Raw genomic sequence first — 15,871 nt, forward strand, 5'->3', positions numbered from 1 at the left:
TGTCGAAAAATCAACAAATAACAGTTACAATTAGCAAATTTGGAACAAGTCAAGGAAAATACAATACAGTGAATTCCACAAGTCCTGGGCTTCAAGCCCCTCGCTTTACATTTCCTGAGCTCTCAGCTCAACTTTACTAAGAGCAGAATTTTTATGCAAGGGCAGAACTCCCCTAATACACGGAGCGATTGCTCAGTCAATTTCAATATCAAGCCTCCCAGCGGCATTTATTAATGTTACAAAAACTTAGAAAAGGAACTAACAGGCTCTCAGATTTCCAAGCCTATTCAAGGCAGCATCAAATTACAAATTCTGGCCTCTGAAGGCACAACTTACAATAGGAAAAATGATTATAGAGGGGTAATTACTACCCAACCTACGGGGCCTTCATGTAAACGGTAAAACGGTTAAATAAATGGCCCGAGCACAAGACGAATGGAGGCGAAAGCTTGCACTCCTAGAAATGAGCACTTAAAACCTAAAGGGAACTAGGCCGGAAAAACAGGGGCTATTCCCAAACTACTGGGGTGACTCATATAAGAATAAATTAAGGTATTACGGAAGGGAAGAAAACCAGTTACAAACGTAGTCACCTCAAACCAACATGAAAGGGAGCTCGAGAGGGTACATCACTCTCTATCACCGATTTATAGTTAAATAGTTTATGAAAGTATTACATAAGCCGGCAGAAGTTACATTGTCAGAAGTAGGTTACAGGGGTGATGATTCGGACCTTTCGCTCAGGTTAAACTGCGGAGCAAGCAAGAAATAAAGATGTTATGTGGCCATTACATTGTCAGAGTACTGCCGCCTGATGGAAGAGGCGCCTCCCGCCTCCAGCTCCGTACTAACTGAATTTAATTCACTATTAATACTGTATATTTCATTACTTAAAAAACTCAGTTCACTCTTCAACACTTTACTCTGACTATCAATCTTGCTAGACAATTCAACATTATTATTATCGATTTTACTGGACAATTCAACATTATTATTATCGATTTTACTGGAGAGTTCATCCTTTAACTCTTCATTCTTCCTATCCATTTTACTTGATAATTCATCACTCTTACTGGACAATACATCACTCTTACTGTTAAATTCACCTTTCAACTCTTTACTGAACTGATTAAATAGTGATTGAACCATACTAAGAGTTAAGGTCGCCCCTTGATCCCCCACATTCTGAGTTTGAGACGGGTTACTCGGTTCCTCACCTATCGTTGTCAATTGATCTATCCTACTATCAGCCATTTCGCTATTCTCACTTAAATTAGATAAACTCATTGTGGTGGAATTCTTTTGACTTCTCTTATCCTGATTCATGGTACCAGCAACTTTAACAACCTCCCTACTTCTCAATTTTATAATACTCGACTCGCTACAACATTTCTTCATACTCCAACATACATATCACGTACATATAAAACATTTCACTGACATAGTTTGTAGAATTCCATCCACACCTGACAAGTGCACCTACGCTTATAAGCCTAACAGATGTACCAATCATTCAGCCACACGTTGGGAAGCCAATTGTAACTATTTTTTATGAATACTGATAAATACAATCTTAGGTATTTTCGAGGGCGTGCAAAAAGCCGGAATTAAGTAAGGGCTGTTGATGGGGACGTTAAACCTTGTGCAGACTCCTTCGAAAATGATTGTGAGAACAAGACGTTGATGGCGATTCATCTGTCGGATGGAGGCGATAAGCTGTGTGCAGGCTTCATCGGTAGGAGTAGGCTATGTGCCGGCACTGGGTTTTACCCTCTCCCTACTGTAGTATATTACATTCTTATGTAGTTTCGAGGGCGTGCAAAAAGCCAGCATAAAGTAAGGGTTGTTGATGGGGGCGTTAAACCTTGTGCAGACTCCTTCGAAAATGATTGTGAGTACAAGATGTTGATGGCGATTCATCTGTCGGATGGAGGCGATAAGCTGTGTGCAGGCTTCATCGGTAGGAGTAGGCTATGTGCCGGCACTGGGTTTTACCCTCTCCCTACTATAGTATATTACATTCTTAGGTAGTTTCGTGGGCGTGCAAAAAGCCAGCATTAAGTAAGGGTTGTTGATGGGGGCGTTAAACCTTGTGCAGACTCCTTGGAAAATGATTGTGAGTACAAAATGTTGATGGCGATTGATCTGTCGGATGGAGGCGTTAAGCTGTGTGCAGGCTTCTTCGGTAGGAGTAGGCTATATGCCAGCACTGGGTTTTACCCTCTCCCTACTGTAGTATATTACATTCTTATGTAGTTTCGAGGGCGTGCAAAAAGCCAGCATTAAGTTAGGTCTGTTGATGGGGGGCGTTAAACCTTGTGCAGACTCCTTCAACAGGAGTAGCCTATATGCCGTCACCGTGCAGGCTCTTTCGATAGGGGTAGGCTATGTGCTGGCACTGCGTTTTAACCTCTCCGTACAATCATAATATTTTATGTTAGGAACTTACACTAGAAGGAATTACCTACATGATTAAGAAAATGTTCCGTGAGTTACAAGTAGCTTATCAGCACACAGTGTCCTCGTTCAAGGTTACTACAGCCGGAAGCCGAGTGTATAATTTCAGTGAACGCAACGATTCCTGACGTCGCTCTGACTGACTGCGCCGATACAACTTCAAGGACTGTGGAACAAAAATGCAGTGGAACAAAAAATGTAACCCATAGCCTGCTACTAAAGCTTAACGCTGTAAATGTTTGGAGCTCCTTTTTTTCAGCTAGATGTGGTTCCTATCGTAGCAGGGCCGGCATCAAAAATATATTTTACAGCCGAGTGCTCCCCCTTCCTTACATGAGATTTTAAATAGCAAGAATCTGTTTTACGGCCGGTTGCCCTTCCTGACGCGAGATTTTAAATCACAAGAATCTGTGTTACAACTGGATGCCCTTCTAGGATTTTAAAAAGCAGTATCTAGCCTCTTACATCATACACTATTGTTTTATGGTACGGCCGGTTGCCCTTCCTGACGCGAGATTTTAAATCACAAGAATCTGTTTTACGACTGGTTGCCCTTCCTGACACTAAACTAGCAGTATCTAGCCTCTTACATCATACACTATGGTTTTCGACCGGTTGCCCTTCCTGACGTCAAAGAACTGGGATTAAGAATCTGTTTTACAACTAGTTGCCCTTTCTAACACGAGAATCAGGGTTTTACAGCTAGATGCTCTTCTTAGATTTTAAAAGGCAGTATCTAGCCTCTTACATCACACACCATAGTTTTACGGCTATTTACTCTCCTTGACGCGAGGACTAAGATTTTAACTCGCGAGAATCTGTTTAACTGCTAGATACCCTTCTTAACGCAGGAACTAAGATTTTAAATCGCAAGAATTAATTTTACAGCCTGGTGTTATTTTTGATGAGAGAAACAAGATTTTAAATTGTGTTCCACACCACAAACTATTGTTTAATAACTAGATGCCCTTCTTGACGCATAAACTATTAGTATCTATCCTCTTACATCATACACTATAGTTTTACGACCGGTTACCCTTCCTGACGTTAAAGGACTAGGATTTTAAATCGCAGTTTACGGGATAAATCTGTTGTAGCGGGTTTTATAACTAGATATCCCGGTACCGGCACATAGCCTACTCCTACCGAAGAAGCCGGCACAAGGCTCATCACCTCCATCCGACAAATGAATCACCCTCAACACTCTTGTAACCGCAATCATTCTCGCTACTTTGGAAGATAGCGGGTTCGAACTCCTACTGTCGGAAGCCTTAAAAAATAGCAAATGTTAGGCGAGGGACCTGCGCGATCGTCATAACGTGTAATTACATGATCTACCCGGATGCCCTTCCTGACGGCATAGGTTGCCAGGATTTGAATCGCGGTATCCATCATTGTGTCTGACTTGCGTGTATGCAAGCTCACGCGTATTTTTTTGCTGAGATATCATGCTACTTCCGTTCGCCAGCTATAGCGGAAACTCGCAGTACTGCGTCTATTTCGTCTTACAACTTGGAGGAGACAACATGTGTACATATAATTTATGATCTTTCATCCCCCTATTTTTTTAACATGTAAGTATGTAGTATCTCGCAACATTCTTATCCGTGTGTGTGTGTTTCGAGAAAAAAGAGTAACGTGTATCAGTGTTCTAGTCGTGTTGCAATTACTAAGCGAGTGACCGAGCGAGTTGGCTACGCAGTGTGCTTTCTTGATTTTCGCATGACATATATCAGTATATTTGCAATTACTAAGCGTCTTAGCAGTGCGGTGAACGAGTTAGCTACGCGGTATAGATTTTTTCGCACTAAGCAAATCATTTGAAGTGTTGCCGAGTTAGCTATGCGATATGTGCACAGTGTGTTTTTGATTTTCATACTAGACAAGTGATAGGCGAGATTGCTTCGCGATATGTGCACAGTGTGTTTTTGATTTTTACACTAGGTAAATCACTGGTCCGACTCATTGGCTAAATGGTCAGCGTTGGGGCCTTCGGTTCAGGTGGTCCCGGGTTCGATTCCCGGCCGGGTCGGGGATTTTAATCGTCTCTGATTAAACCTTCTAGCCCGGGGACTGGGTGTTTGTGTTTGTCCCAACATTTTCCTCTCCATATTCACACAACACACTACACTACCAACCACCACAGAAACATGCAATAGTGATTACATCCCTCCATATATGGTTGGCGCCAGGAAGGGCATCCGGCCGTAAAACAGGGCCAAATCCACATGTGTGACACAGTTCGCACCCGCGACCCCACAGGTGTGGGATAAGCGGTAGAAAAAGAAGAAAGAAGAAGAAGACACTAGGTAAATCATTGAAGTTGTACTTTTGCTCTGAACACATCAAACAATGGTCTTAGAGGGTTCGATTCTAGTCTTGCTATGTTTCAACCTAATGTTCTCAGAACAAAGGTATCCCCTAACATGTTGTATCGGATCACATGTTAAGGTTAACGACATCGGGTGTAGTGTTCGATTCTAGTCTTGTTATGTTTCAATCTAATTTTCTTAGAACAAAGGTATCTCCTGACATGTTGTACAGTGATCGGTTCTACTTGTTTAGTGATCTGAACACATCAACCAATGTTCTGATCACATGTTGTATCGAGTGCAGTGTTCGATTCTAGTCCTATTATGTTTCAATCTAATTTTCTTAGAACAAAGGTATCCCCTAACATGTTGTATCGAGTACAGTGTTCGGTTCTAGTCTTGTTATGTTTCAATCTAATTTTCTTAGAACAAAGCTATCCCCTGACATGTTGTACAGTGTTCGGTTCTACTTGTTTAGTGATCTGAACACATCAATCAATGTTCGATCACATGTTAAGGTTAACGACATCGAGTGCAGTGTTCGATTCTAGTCTTGTTATGTTTCAATCTAATTTTCTTAGAACAAAGGTATCCCCTAACATGTTGTATCGAGTACAGTGTTCGGTTCTACTTATGTAGTGTTCTGAACACACCAGACAATGTTTTAGTCACATGTTGAAGTTAACGAAATCGAGTACAGCGTTCGATTCAAGTCTTGTTATGTTTCAATCTGATCTTCTTAGAAGAAGGGTATCACCTGACATGTTGTATTGAGTACAGTGTTCGATTCTAGTCTTGATCACTATTTTTGTGTTCTGAACACATCAATCAATCAATGTTCTGATCACATGTTAAGGTTAACGACATGGAGTGCAGTGTTCAATTCTAGTCTTGTTATGTTTCAATCTGATCTTCTTAGAACAAAGGTATCCCCTAACATGTTGTATTAAGTACAGCGTTCGATTCTACTTATGTAGTGTTCTGAACACACCAATGTTTTAATCACATGTTGAAGTTAACGACATCGAGTACAGTGTTCGATTCAAGTCTTGTTATGTTTCAATCTGATCTTCTTAGAAGAAGGGTATCCCCTGACATGTTGTATCGAGTACAGTGTTCGATTCTAGTCTTGATCACTAATTTTGTGTTCTGAACACATCAACCAATGTTCTGATCACATGTTGTATCGAGTACAGCGTTTGATTCTACTCTTCTTATGTTTCGCAAGTCTAAACATATACAATAATGTTATCGCTGCATACGCTTGCCTTCGCGATGCAGGTTTAAATTTGTTCGATATAAAGCTATGCCTTGACATAAGAGGCGGAGGAGGAGGTGGAGAAGGAGGTAGAGAAGGAGGAGGAGGAGGAGGAGAATGATAAGGTCTTAACAGCCTATGTATAGTCGTCATTGTTTAAAGATGATACCTGTCAAAAGAATTTTTCTAATAATCCACCACCACATTTCAGCTAAAGAGGGCAGCAGGGTGCTCTGTTGATTAAGCACATAGAATTTCAATTTGCTCTCCACCGCATGCATAACAGCAACCGTTATCTTGCGCACTAGCCTCTAAGCTAGCTTTCTTCATAAGAGTAGCCGCCATCTTGTGCGAGCACCCCCTAGGCTGTCTCATAAGGAGCTATGTATAGTCACCATTTTGTGTCCGCCATCTTGCGTAAGCATCCCTAGGACGTCTCATGCCATCTTGTACCTCATAAGAGCAGCCACCATCTTGTAGAATTAGATATCTGCCAATGCCAAAGGGCTTAAGTAGGAATCGAACCGGTGATCCCATCATTAGACTATGTTTTTCTTGTTTCTCATACTGCGAACCTACGTATTAGGCACAACAATTTTGTCCCTTTTGCTCTACGGTGCACCGTTTTCCAGATATTTAACATTTTGCATTTAAGCCCTAAATTTAATGAATCGAACTAGCACGACACGTTAGCCTCTAAACTACGAGCGGCAGCCATCTTGCGCAATCACCCTTAAAGCGTCTCGTAAGGAGTCGTGTATAGCCGCCATCTTGCGTCCGCCATCTTGCGCAGGCATCCTTAGGGCGTCTCTAGCCATCTTGTGCAAGGACCCTTAAGCCGCCTCATAAGAGCAACCGCCATCTTACGCAAGCATCCCTAGGGAGTCTCATAAGGAGATAACCGTCATCTTGCGCAAGCATCCCAAGGGTGTCTCATAAGAACCTATGTACAGCGGCCATCTTGCATAAGCACCTTTATAGAGTCATGTATAGACACCATCTTGTGCAATTAGCGTCGAGAGATGGCTGCTGTAGAATTTCTCTTTTCAAATTTTCCGCCACCATATTTCAACTAAAGAGTGTAGCACTGAGGTTGGCGATGTAGGATGGCGGATGACAGCTGACAAAAAGCGCGTGAGTTTATTTACTAAACAAGATCACGTGGAATTTTCAATTTGCTGCCACCACATTTCAAAGGTAGCTAGCTAAAGATGGCAGCACGGTGCTCTCTTGATTAAAGATGGCGGATGACAGCTAACAGAACTTTTCAAATTGCCTGCTACTACAGAGAGCAGCACGGTGCTCTGTTGATTAAAGATGGCGGATGACAGCTGACGAAATTACCCACATGATAGCAGCACAGTGCTCTATTGATTAAAGATGGCGGATGACAGCTGTAAAAAAAGCACGTGGTTTTGTTTCCAAACAAGAGCACGTGGAATTTGCCGCCACCACATTTCAAAGGTATCTAGCTAAAGAGTACAGCACTGAGTTTTGTGATGCAAGATGGCGGATGACAGCTGTCAGAAAGCACGTGAGTTTGTTTCCAAACAAGAGCGCGTGGAATTTGTCACCTGCACAAAGAATGCAGCACGGTGCTCTCTGGATTAAGGATGGCGGTTGAGAGCTGTAAGAAAAACACATGGGTTTGTTTCCAAACAACAGCGTGTAGAATTTACCACCACCATATTTCAAAGGTAAGTAGCTAACGAGGGCAGCACGGTGCTCTCTGGATTAAAGATGGCGGATGATAGCTGTCAAAAAAAGCGCATAGGTTTGTTTCCAAACAAGACCATAAAGAATTTTTCAAATTGCCACCACTACATTTCAAAGGTATCTAGGTAAGACTGCAGCACTGAGGTTTTCGATGCAAGATGGCAGATGTTAGCTGTGACGTACCACATTTCAAAGGTAAGTAAATAAAGAAGGCAGCACGGTGCTCTCTGGATTAAAGATGGCGGATGACAGCTGTCAAAAAGCACGTGGCTTTGTTTTCAAACAAGAGCATAACGAATTTTTCAAATTGCCGCCACTACATTTCAAAGGTATCTAGCTAAAGAGTGCAGCACTGAGGTTTGCGATGCAAGATGGCGAATGACGGCTTTGACGTACCACATTTCAAAGGTAAGTAGCTAAAGAGGGCAGTACTGTGCTCTATGGATTAAAGATGGCGGATGTCAGCTGCACGTGGATTTGTTTATCTCGCGCTAGTGAGGTTAAGTTGGTAGCACTAAGGTTTAGGCCTGCCAAGATGGCAGCACTGCCGATGACAGGTGACGAATTTGCAGCTACTGCGATAAAGAGGGCAGCACGGTGCTCTTTAGTTTAAGGATGGCGGATGACAGCAATCAAAAAAGCACGTGACTGTCAAAAAACACGGCTATTTGTTTATCTCGCGCTTGTGAGGTTAAGTTGGTACTACTGAGGTTTAGGCCCGTCAAGATGGCAGCTGTGAGGTTAGCGATGCGTTGTTTTTTGTCAAAAAGCACGTGGCTGTCAAAAAACACGTGGCTTTGTTTACCTCGCGCTAGTTAGGTTAAGTTGGTACCACTGAGGTTTAGGCCCGTCAAGATCGCAGCAGTGAGGGTAGCGATGCGTTGTTGTCGATGACAGCTGTCAAAAAGTGCGTGGCTTTGTTTACAAATTCAAATATCGCGCCAAAATCCAAATTTCCCGCCAGAATTCAAATTTCACGCGGGAGGAGGAGGAGGCGGCAGAACTGTCCAATTATACTACTACCGTATCGTCACAGTGAATATTTATTTCGGTTTATATAACTGGGATAGAAGTAGGCTTGTAGCTGCCTTTGTGTGGATGGTGGCAGTTGCATCATATTGCACAATACTTCGCGACACAGAGGCGCCTAGAGCACACAGTGGAGGGCTGAGAAAATCCCCGAACTGAGCGCGCGTCGTGGAAGAAGGCAAAGAAGAATACTGTTTTTCTGACTCCTCCTTGAAAACAAATGCCAACGCACAGTGATGCCAAAGCGAGGGGGTGATTTCAGAGGGGTTTTTGGCTTAATAAAGGCTAATTTAACCAGGAAGCACATGTCAGAGCAATGAGAAGAATATTGGATAAATGGCAAAATTAGAAATCAAGGTAGAAGAATGTCACGTACGAAAATGCGTCTAAATAAGATTACGTAACTGGCTTGGCGTCCTCACGTTAACTGTGAAGCCAGGTGCTAATGGGGACTCGCCTCCCCACTCCGATTTGATATGAATAAATTACTACAAAACTACTGATCGTTCCGTGCTGCGCATAACATTGAGTACTTGCGATTACAGGGTCACACAATCCGGCGCGTAGCAGATTTTCATATACCCGTTGGTTCAGGAGATGTCAAAATTAGAGTGCGGACAATGTCCATGAAACCACCCCTACTCCTGGTGAGCCTATAAGTGCTTGCACTTTCGAGGGTGGCGGAGAGTCGAGAAGGAGCTTCAGAGGCGAAACGACGGCCGGTTCACGAGCGGTATTGCCATTCCTTTGTATCGTAAAAGTGATCGAAAACGGGAGTGTAATTCAGATAGTTTCTCTTGTGCATTGATAACAGAGAAAGCAATTGCACGACAGTGATGTCGGCCGTGAAGCAGCCAATAAGTACGCCGAGTTACGTCGTATAGTAGGACTGTGTAGTTATTACGCTATGGAGTATCAAACTCCGGACGGAGAACGCTAGTTTTGAGACTAATTGCCGTAGCTGTGATAGAGATCAATTTCGAGGAATATAATTCTAGTATTTAAAATCTTTGTTTTTTAAAAATGTAGACGTGTGGTAAAGTACTGTAAAAATCCACGTTAAATTATGAACAGAATTCAGGATGAAATTATTGCACTAAATAACGGGGAGTGATAAGTGTTCAGGAACAGACGAACTAGACAGGGTATCAGTATAAATACAATTAGCTGACGCCACGGCAATCCGAGGCGATAAACATAGCAGTGAGAATACCGTGAATGTCCATCATATCTTACTCAAGTGAAGCAGACTAGCTGAGTTATCTATTAAAATTATCAACACGTAACTTTCATACAACCCAGAGAAAGGAGAAGGGAAAGTTTGATGGTGTCGTGTGAACAAGAAGTGTGTAAAGCTGTGTAAAATATACCTTCCAGTGATCTCAATACCACCAATATGGATTATTCAAGAAACGTCAAGGTACATCTAGAACACAGGGCTCCACGAGCCAGCGTCATGGTGTAATCGCCATCGGCAGGCCCCTGAAAATCCGGACGGGCCAGGATGCAACAAACTGTTGAGCACTGAGCTATATTTTTCTTTCAGTGCTAGTATTTCCCCTTGTAAATAGAAATTAATGTAAGTAAAGGGTTAATGATAATGTAAAATTGATAGGCTAGTTCGCTTAGAGTGGTCGGAAGACTCCTTGTTCAGTTTAATTAATATGAGTGTATATGGGAAGGAAATGAACTAGAAGGAATGTATAAAATTTTGGTCCCCTTTTAGTGATCGCATGAGCATGTTATTGTATTTGGTGCTGTTAAGGATAATTGGGGGGAAATAAGTGGAAATTTTGGCAGGTTAATGTCGCGGACCTCATCTGTGTGACCGGTTAAGATGAGTAGGGATTATTGGGCGACAGGATCCTCAACACCTCATTATAATAAAGAAATAAAGAGACCAAGAAGGAGGTGCAGACTGGAAAGAAATAGATTCAGAAATGGTTGTGGAAGTAAGGAGAAATTGAATGAACTTACTAGAAAATTGAATCTAGCAAAGAAGTCAGCTAAGGATAACATGATGGCAAGCATAACTTGCAGTCATAGAAATTTTAGTGAAAAATGGAAGGGTATGTATGGGTATTTTAAGACAGAAACAGGTTCCAAGAAGGACATTCCAGGAATAATTAATGAACAAGGGGAGTGTGTATGTGAAGATCTTCAAAAAGCAGAAGTATTCAGTCAGCAGTATGCAAAGATTGTTGGTTACAAGGATAATGTCGAGATAGAGGAGGAGACTAAGGCCAAAGAAGTAATAAAATTTACATATGATAACAATGACATTTACAATAAGATACAAAAGTTGAAAACTTGAAAATCGGCTGGAATTGATAAGATTTCTGGGGATCCCTCGCTGTGTACTAGGGAAAAACCAACCCTGTAGGGTAAGCAGATTAAGAAGAAGAAGCAATTTTTAAATGTACATTTGTTTCCGTTACTTTCTTATTTATTTATTTTAAAATCAACAACAAAAACAAATAGTATTTACAAGTAAATAGATTGCAATCTAGGTAGGCTTTAGACCTTAATTATTAACAGGAGATAAGGACTTCCCAAGTTAAAAGTTTTGACAGTCGCAAATGCCTTAGGTTTAACATGAATATAAATGAAGGAGCCGAGCCGGCCTCTTATCCCGAGGCCGCGGATTCGATTCCCGGCTAGGTCAGGGATTTTGTGCCTGTATCCGAGGATTGATTCGAATTATACTCAGCCAACATTATTACAATTGAGGAGCTATTTGACGGTGAGATAGCGACCCCGGACTAGAAATCCAAGAATAACGGCTGAGAGGATTCGTCGTACCGATCACACGACACGTCGTTATTCGCAGCCCTTCGGGTTGAGCAGCCGTCGCTTGGCAGGCCAAGACCCTTCGGGGCTGTTCCAGAATGGGGTTATGGTTTAAATGAAAGAACCTAGAAATTCATAACACCAGAAGGAAATCGAACCCTCACTTTAAATTTTTACATAACAGACAGGTATCGAATTCTGAACTTCAATGTACAATGTCCGAACAGGCCAAGAATCTGCATCAACATACCTCTAATTACATTCGAAAAATTAACAGGCTGTACATCACGTGACACTTGTCGCCCTTAATACAATGGAAACAGTAACAACAACAGTTTGGGGCTTGGAAGGTTCCGTAAACAGGAAGAGAATCTCGTACTGCATGGCCGAAAAATGACCATAAGAAAAGGTTAAATGTGCTCAAGCATGACTTGCGTCAAAACCTAATGGGGCAGAAAGATCGGGGACACAGAAGGTAAGCCGTACTACCACATAGGGGACTAAGTTGAAAATAGAATTTACAGACGAACAGCAAGTTTAATCCTTCACACAAGCAACTCAAAGTTGAAAGCATTTTATGGATATGAGCTACGAATTTTAGATAAATAAATTATAAAAAATTGAGAATATATTCTTTATTTATTCCTGAAAAATACAACCCTTTTCTTAATCATCATAATCCGATCGATTAGACGAGCAGTTTTCCACAGTTTGCCTTGTTTCTGCCACTACGAGCGCTAATGTGAGTCAATGCATTGTTTCACTTAAGCCCTTATGGACACTTTTCAAGAAAATAAAAACTGATTGTATTGAACGAAGTAATACATTACAGAAAGAATCATGTAGATAAGTTAATTTTGCTAGGATTAAAACAAGTCAAGAAAGAAACGATTTTAGGCATTTTCCTGCAACTGCTTGTAGGCCGATATTTTAATGTTTGATTGAAACCTTTCCGGGCCCTTTAGCTCTTCAACGTTCAGGAAATCGCTTATTTTACGTTTTACGGTGACCCTTACTTTGTCTGCTGAGAAATGTTTTCAACATTATAAAGCTTCCTCACCCAACGGAGGTTCGAACTCGCACCTTCACAGACAGCATGTAATAGCGACACTCTTATGTGATAGAAGGCAACGTTGACATCTTCCCGCCGAGTACCTTACATGCTGCCCCAGTATGGTCCAGCGTTGCCAGTGTTTATAGGGACGAGCTGGGTGATGATTGGTTACTTTGAATACAACTGGCAGTAGCAGAGTGCCCACTCTCTAACAGTTAAAGTTTTTTACTAAGCAGAAGATATTCCAAACCCCTATATTTCACTCTAAAGTCAAAAGTAGTGACATCTGTTAATAAATCAGAACATTAAGTACGTTCCTTTAAGTTCTGCCTGCCTCCAAGGGACTTCACTGCCATCAGGGGTTAAAGGAGTTGTCTACCACTAGGGATAGGCCGTACGGTTGGCAAAATTATTATTATTATTATTATTATTATTATTATTATTATTATTATTATTATTATTATTATTATTATTATTATTCTACCGGCAGCTACACCTCAACCCCGTGCATTTAAATGAAGGGCCTGGAAGAACGCTATTTAACACTTAAAGTTTACAACAGCTATTTCAAAAAGTTGGGACTTTTCTCCATAGGTGTCTCTATTAAAAAAAATGATGTCTTGCACTCTAGTGCAAAGTGGAACAACTAGAAATTTAAAGAAATTTTGTGTTCATAAGTTTTCTGAACTGAATTGACTTTCCTTGTTTTTGATACTTCAAGGTTTGCAACACTTCTTACTTATCCCGCCAACATTGGATTCTGCCCAATTCAAAATTTTGTGTATTTAATTTTCAGCCAATCAAAAGCTTCTTGTACCTATTTCATCTGCCAGTAAATTGAGAGGGTGTCTCTGGTTTTAGTCCAGGGCCTTCTCGAACCTTTCTCTAGGGTATAAAAGCTGACGTCTTTTCGAGTTAACTTGTCTTATTGGTCGTCGCATTACTCAGAGTGTTTGTTACGAAAGGAGGCGGCAGGTAGAACATCAGCTAAGGTAATGGCCAGCATATTTCTATCTCAGTAGTTATCTCCGCAAGCTGAATCGAGGGGAAGGTCCCAATCTTTAACTATTGTAACATTCTGTTCATTCATTAATAAGCGATATTTAACGTAGAAGTAATATTGCGCAACATGACGCCAACTGTAAGGGCGTGATGCCATATAGAACGCGGGAACTCAGGAGGTGATTCCCTAGGCTGGGTGTGGTTATGCACAAATGAAACAGAAGATATGTGGGAGAAGGAAAGAAAGATAAGAATTTGTTTTGGGAAGTACCATACCAACCCAACAATATTTTAAGAGGGAGAAGTCAGGTTCACCACATCACGGGAATCGAGGGATATCTCCTCTATATGAAGAATTTCTAGAATGATAAAAAGATGAAAATTATCTCCAGAATTTTATGAAGCCAATGATATGTTTAATGCTGTTAACAAGGAATGAGATTAATAACTACGTAATAATCCGACCACCGTGGGAAACAGTTTAGTGGCTGCATACCAAACTCAAGAGTGTTTCGAGGGACTTTCCCTCACGTCACTTCGCTGTTTCCTCCTATAAGAGATGAGAGATATGGAGGGAGGTTGTTCATTCGATGGTGAGATTGCTGCTAGTGCGTGTCGCGTGTCTGTCTGTATTTGCGCCAGAAACCTTTGTTTAGGACAAATACTGTGATACTTTAGTGCAGTTGTGCCGATCGGTGATCCATACTCTTTCCAGTAATTATTCAATTGTATGATGGTATTTAGACGCTGTACAGTGAGGTCGCGAGTGCTGTAGACGAGGCCATACATATAGACTTCATCATGAAGTGGTATGGGTAAGCCCGCAAATATATTGCGGAGTGCGGAGGAAGTGCAAGTATAAACTAAGGCCACTTGTGTTATTCCGCTAGACTTATGAGTCTGAATCAGTCGAGCATGAGATAATGACAATTTGTTCGACCGATCAGGTTGCTGTATTGCCAATATTCAGTCGTGCGCGGTTAAGAAGATAAAGGGGAACAAGGATTTTAACGTCGCAGTACTGATTTTTGTCTCAAAATTTAAATAAAAGTACCGGGAGTGAAGACCTCTGCCGTGTTTCGAGAGACCTTCCGACGACCTCATGAACAAGCTACCCATGGAGACTGGACCCAGAGGGTTGACCCAGGACCACATTGCTACCATGATGGGCTGAGCAGGCACAGCCTAACCCTGACAGAGGGATAAGGAGGTCATTAAATGCCAGATAAGTGAACCGTATTTGTAGGCATGTGTTCGGATTGTGGGTTCGTTACGCAGAAATGTAGTAGTATATTTATTAACATGGTTTTAAAAGTACTAAAATTGTAAAGTATAAATAATTTATGTAGCAGATAGCGACGTGAATATGTTACGTGGTGGAAGAAGTATATCTAAGGTTCTTAAGTTGGTTTAGTGGATATTAGATCAGTATATTCCTTAATGTCTATCGTCAGATAACATTTTCTTGTAAGTAAGCATTATTTCGGGTAGTTTATCATTCTCTCTATTTGGATGGATAGATAGATCTGCGTAACGTAGTGCTTGCATGTTGCCTGAATATGGTTTATATGCATGTATTTATTTGATCGACTCCGGGTGAAATTAAACCACATCGCAGGCTGTGTCATTAAAATCTTTGACTCCGTTTTACTCTGCCATACATGGATTTGAGCCTTGGATCTAGAGGCTACCAAGAGCACGTCATAAGTATAGACGATGGCAATTGTATGAGAAGTAGCACGGTATAGGCCCGTTGTGTTCAGTTATTATAGCCTGATTTGTTCCAAAGCTTATTGTTTTGTCAAGAGAAGACGTGATTGAAAGCCGTTTTGTGAAGTTAGTCCAGAAAGCAGAAAAACTAGGCTACTGTCACCCTTATTTATGATCTTTTGTGTGGGATGGGGGAGGCTTTACTGGCGAGACGAACAGGTCAATGTTCAACCCTGCACTCCGGGTAGCCGCAGCCATTTTTAAAAGCCTAGTGTGCTAAGATATTCTTCTTCATGCAGAGAATTATTTGTGACAGCGATTCTTTCTTTTTGCTTTCCCATTTTCTTTTCCACTTACATGTCAATATTGATATGTATTTGTATATATGATGTCTTGGTACTAAAGGAATTAGTAATGTTAGTCTATCTAGTATGTACAATGATTGCTTTGAGTATATGTGTTCACATCCCTATGAATTTTTGTGTAGTCGGGTAGCATATTAGCTTCAGTGTTTGGTTTACCTTAGTCGTCGCTTGTAACACA

This window comes from Anabrus simplex, chromosome 4 (assembly GCF_040414725.1).
Source record: "Anabrus simplex isolate iqAnaSimp1 chromosome 4, ASM4041472v1, whole genome shotgun sequence".
NCBI classification, from domain to species: Eukaryota; Metazoa; Arthropoda; class Insecta; order Orthoptera; family Tettigoniidae; genus Anabrus; species Anabrus simplex.